Source organism: Protomyctophum bolini (genome assembly GCF_963924005.1).
Source record: "Protomyctophum bolini genome assembly, chromosome: 18".
Lineage (NCBI taxonomy): Eukaryota > Metazoa > Chordata > Actinopteri > Myctophiformes > Myctophidae > Protomyctophum > Protomyctophum bolini.
In genome coordinates, this window is record NC_137879.1 from 17,994,274 (window position 1) to 18,000,273 (window position 6,000).

General features: G+C 43.9%; 1 protein-coding gene across 1 annotated transcript in view; it reads right to left on the minus strand.

The window, feature by feature from the left end:
- cpped1 (calcineurin-like phosphoesterase domain containing 1) overlaps positions 1 to 4,413 on the minus strand; it is a 59,320-nt gene extending 54,907 nt beyond the window's left edge. The window contains exon 1 of the mRNA XM_080788726.1: positions 4,298 to 4,413. The gene's annotated coding sequence lies outside the window, so the exon portion shown is untranslated. The remainder of the gene's footprint in view (positions 1 to 4,297) is intronic.
- Positions 4,414 to 6,000: the final 1,587 nt, after the last annotated feature.

Here is a 6,000-nt window from a genome sequence, read left to right on the forward strand (position 1 = left end):
GACAAATGTCGGGGCTACTACGACGTGATGGGTCAGTGGGATCCGCCGTTCATCTGCAAGACGGGGAACTATCTGTACTGCTGCGGCACCTGTGGCTTCCGCTTCTGCTGCTCCATCAAGCGCTCGCGGCTGGATCAGAGCATCTGTAATAACTACGATACCCCGGTGTGGATGAAGACCGGACAAACTCCCTTCAAGAAGATCAACAAAATGCACGACACCACCAAAGACAAAACGAACTTGATCGTTTATATCATATGTGGAGTAGTGGCCGTCATGGCCCTTGTGGGGATTTTCACTAAACTGGGTCTGGAAAAGGCTCACCGCCCCCAGAGAGAGAATATGTCCAGGTGAGAGTCTCTATCTCTCTCCCTTCCTCCACCCCTCCCGTAGCTCCCTCAGTCAGTAGTAGTAGTATAATAGCCTGCCCTACAGTATTGCACTATAGGCTGCAATCTGTGGTGTTCTGTTGTTTATAGGCTACTCACACAGAAATATATAATTACTGAATTAAATGGGGCTATTACAGGCTGGCAACAATAAGTGACACCGTTACCATTAAACATGAAACCAAGTCTGCACAATTTGTGTCATCCTGTCAATGGCTGGGTGCAGTGTTACAAAATTATAGACAGGCTTGTTTCCAAAACACCAGGACATATAAACATTATACCTATAGGTTGCTCTGAAATGTTAGCCTATTTTATTAGAAAAGCTGTCTTGTCAATTATCCGAGTCAAGCAAGCTGTTTAAATTTCAAATAGTCATACTGGAATGCAACTACTTGCGTATAGGCTAATCTATAATTATTCATGTGAAAATGGCCATGATATCCATAATAATTACAGCACAAGGAGGACCAGATCTCGCCATAACGGGGGAATCCCAATATTTCCCACTTTGTAACACAAGCCAGACAGTAAAGGAGATGCTGGGAAGCAGTGCAGACCTGCTGAATAATTCAACTAAGCAAGATAAGCACAATTCTCACTGTCTGTATTGCTGCCTATATACTAACAAATATCTCCCTCCTTATCTTTTCTTTCTCTATTCTGTCTCCCGTTCACTGTATCTCCCTCTCCTCTTTCTGATTATCTCCCTCGCTCCATTGTTTCTTTCTGATCTCTTTCATCACCCTCCCCACATTATCTTTCTATATCTCCCCCTCCCCTTCTCTCTGTATTGTTCACAGGGCCGTGGCCAGCGTGCTGCAGGGTGGCTGCCCAGGTGAGCAATTTTGGGGGGAAATTACGAAAAGGCAGAGGAGGGAGGGGATGTATGGCAGCTCAGTGTTACTTTCTGGGGACGTCCATTTATTTTGTATCAAGCATTTTATGTGTATATCTGCATGGGTACCTGATGGTCCAATGTCTGTATGAATTGTGCATAACATAGTTCACGGCAGATTTGTGGGGCTGCAGTGGAGAGTGGAGAGTTAGGGAAAAACTGCCTATAGAATCTGGAGTGTTCTTTCTTTGTGTAATGGAAGCAGTTCCCATGTTTCCATCAAGTCACTGGCATTGATGTCATGTCACAGATTAACGGCCCAAAACGGAATTGACAGCATAAGGATTAATGTCTGAATGCTTCCCTTGGTCTCCTCTTCCTCTGGAGAGAAAACACTGAACGTCAATCAAGGGTTTCTCAACCACTGGGCAGGGCAATTGTTCTGTTCTCTAACACCTTCAATAGAGGATTTGGGGGGATGTAGCCAACATGCATGGTACAAGCAGGTCTCAGTAAACCCGTTGAGAGCCACTGAAAGATAAGCTGGTGCTGTAGTCTTCTCACTGTGGAAATACAAGACAAGTGTGTTCATCTCTTTCTCTAGCCAATTTTGTCATTGAACCCTAGTCAAGAAACGGTATGAAACGGTGAACAGTCACATAAGTGCAGTGCAAAGAGAACAAAGTGCTTCAAAGACACTATAGGACACAAGTAAACATCAAACCTATATACATCTGTCTAAACAACATGCTATCTTTAGCCTAAGTGGACCATAAACATACAGTACAGAGTACAGCACCATGCATTCTATGCAGGCTTTCGCTGTTTGTTTCAAATGTCATCATGGTTTTTTATCTCACACTGGCCAGATATCCCACAGTTTCATAATGGCAGAAAAGCGAAGAAGAGATCCGCCGCCTCCCTTCAGAGCTCTTCAAATTCAGCGGTTATTCAACGTTTTATTTCAGTCCATGCCCACATAATTTGTAAGATGAGGAAAGAGAGAGACAGGCAGGCAGGCAGGCAGGCAGACAGACAGACAGACAGACAGACAGACGGAGAGGGGGAGAGAGAGAGGTGGGAAGAACATGGTAAAATACAGAGCTGTGAATGCCAGCTATTTCTGTTTGCGTCCCGTGGGCTACAGTGGTAATGTTCTGGTTAGGCTTTGTATTTTCTCACACAAAAAAAAGATCAAACAACTTAGAACACACATTATGTGTATATATACATTCATGGAAATAAATAAAAGGGGGTAAAGAAATCAGGCAAGTTTTAACACATGCATACTAACTCAAGGCTTATGGGCACACGTATACGCATGTGCGTGCACACACACACCGACACGCACATGAATGGACATGCACACGCACGCGTGCGCACACACACACACACACACACACACACACACACACACACACACACACACACACACACACACACACACACACACACACACTATAATCATCTCAGGCAGTACAAAGTGTTCAGATCCTATACCAAGATTGCATCACCTTCACCCCCTTGCTTTTCTTTGTTGCTTTCTCGTGTGCTCATTTCCCCCAACATGGCAACAGATAACACAATAAATACAGAGCAAAAGGAAAAATTTGCTTTAAAAATGATGTATTTTCATCTTTTGAGTGCAGCTGACGCACTAATTTTGTCTGAAGGAGATTTGGCGTATAATTCCCCCGGACTGCAGTCAAATCTCTTGGCAGTTGGCACCTCCTTCATTTTGGGAGGTTGTGTGAGTCTTGTGTAATTTAGGGTTGTGTTGACGAAGACAGTGACTTGTGAGTACAATAATTTGACATAATTCCGCTCCATTGTGCGATACACGGCAAACAAGGGTAATCACATCATTGTGTCTCAAAATAAGCCAAGTCTCCTATTCCTCTACGCCTGCACTCAAGAAAGTGAGACAAACTTATAGTTAAAGTTATCTGTGTTTGCCGTGTGGCCGGATTATAAATATGGACATGCCCTTCAGCGCAAACTGGCGTTGTTAGGCAGTGGTTGATGTCAGCACAACTTGCCGAGAGAGCTTGATCAGTGAGAGAGAGAGAGAGAGAGAGAGAGAGAGAGAGAGGGAGAGATGAAGGATAGAGGTTTTGTGTGTGACGTTAGACCAGAGCTCGATCAGCAAAAGAGACAGAGAGAGAGGGGAGAAGACACTCAAATTCACCTATGCAAATAACCTGATATAATTGCTGATAAAAGTGATGATCTTTCATGTTTAGTTATCAATGGAAGCATGAATAGCAAACTATCAATATTGGTATTGGCCAGTGTTTCTCTAGTCAATATTGGCCCATAGTTCTCCATTTTCTGCTCATTTCAGTGTTTATCAGAGCTCTGGGGAACGAGGGTTACTATCACCGATTGTCTGAAATGTATAATGGTAGATGATACAGCAGCATTTCCATATTGATTATGCTGGTAGAGAAGAGATGAGGTAACCTTGTTAAGCATGAAGCACTCTGAATACATCCACTGACTGATGGTATCATCAGCATTATCATGAAAGCAGATCTCATGAGAAGACGGGAGGAAAGGTTGTGTTCAAAAGCAGTGTTCATTTTTGATACGCAGGTTAGGGTTGTTTCTCCGTGTTAGAAAATCAAAGGGCCGTGGTTGATTTTGTTTTCTGCATGAGGAGCTGTTAAAAAATATATATCATTCATGCATTCCGTTGTTCTGCCCCTTCCTGCCATGCAGATATATTCTGTGGACATTTAGTTTCAATGCAGTTGTTGGGCCGTCCTTCTGGGGTTTGTATTTTGATATATTTTGTTGTGCTTGTTTTGAGTTGAAATGGTGCCATAGCCCTTTTTTGTCCAGCAGCACAAACATGATCCAATAAATAAGGTCTATCCTAAAGTTATCCAGCTAGGGGAATTGAGAAGAGAAGAGAAGAGAAGAGAAGAGAGTAGGACTCTCTTCACCTATATGACAACCAGGAAGGACAACTCTGTGGAATAGTAATTATTACCACCGATGTGGAACCTGCCCAAACTCAACCCTCTAATCCCAGAGTTTGTGGGTAATCATGTGGAATGTTATTAACCTCTATGATCTGACAGGATCCTCCTGGGAGCCCTCTGATTGGTTTACAGGTACCCTCCATTGGCCAAGGAGGCGATTCATCACACAGAGAGAGAAAGAGGTTGAGAGAGGAAAGAGGGACACGCTATTGTTGTGCTAAGAGATTGACAGAATATAAATAGAATGAGAGAGGCAGGTTAGTATTTCATAGAGAGCGCTGCCTGTGGGAAGGATATACAGTAAGTAAGAGGTGGAGAAGAGAAGTAATTACAGTGTAAAGACCAATGCTTGGGTGAATGGGAACACTGCACGTGTGCGCACACTCACGCAGCAAGCATGCGTGTGTGCACAATCACACACACACACACACACACACACACACACACACACACACACACACACACACACACACACACACAATCACACAATCACACACACACACACACACACACACACACACACACACACACACACACACACACACACGCACACCAGCAGAAGCAGAGTTTGCTCAGGTGTAGTGAACGGATGTTCTATTTTAAGTGCAAAAGGCGTATTGATTATAGCTTATGGCGAGATTGCCCTATTACCAACATCTGTGAATCAGGTCTGGCTGGAGGCCTCCCCTGGCTTATATAGGAGGTGGAAATCCCTTTGGGACTCCTGTGACTGCCACACATAAGAGAAAAAAAAACTATTTATTTGTCTGCGAAGCAAACAAGGAAGACCCCAGCTGCTATAGCATTCATATTAATTTGCTATTCATATTCACATTTTTGCTTGATGCAATGTTTACTGAAGCGTAGCGGAACAACTAGCAGAGCCTCGGTTCCCGGCATCTAGGTTTCTCTGCATGATGAAAACCCTCAACCCTCATCACATATCGCTCACAGAACATTATCAATTAGTAATACAAACCAAATTGAATGATGTGGATGCACATGGCAACAGTGTGGCTCCAATGTGCATCTTGGATTTCATCCTGCAAGCCTGTGACGCACACACAGATCCCTATCTGAAAATACAGGATTTGTGTTGTTAAAATGTTTCAAAAGTATTCACAATGGCAGGTTTTTTTAATAGCTAATCTACAAACTCACAACAGCATGTGAACTTGTAGATATATATAGAATTATTGTGGTTAAACTAATGTTAAACCTATATTGACTAATGTAGCTGGGGACCCCCTGGAATCTCCTCAAGGACCCCAGGCAGCATGATCCCTATGGTGCCACTCTGTAAAAAGAGATGATGTTTTGTTAGGACTCTGTATATACGGTATAGGAGCTTCACTATGTTTGTGTCCAATAATGGCACTTGCTCCATGCAGGGGGCAGAAGGGCCACAGGGGTGTTGGACTGACGCTTGGAGGCCAAAGCGAGAGCCACAAAAATAGAATAGTTGAGCCTCCCACCAGGCCACCACCAACCGGACCACCAGGCAGTCCAGGCATGTTGGTCTCAAAACCAAGAGACTATGTTGAAATCCTTCAAGAGACAAGAATGCTGTGGCGATGTGCTTTCAGAATCAAAGAGCACAGAGACACAAAGGACGGGGAGAGTGGAGACAGGAAAGAGAGACAGAGACAGAGAGATACAGAGCGGGGGATGAAAGAGAAGGAACAAGAGAGTTGGAGAAAGAAGAGGGGTAGAACAAGAGGAAGAGGGGTGCAGTGACAGTCAATACAATGTCAGCAGGCGACGGATATTCCTGGTTACATTGAGG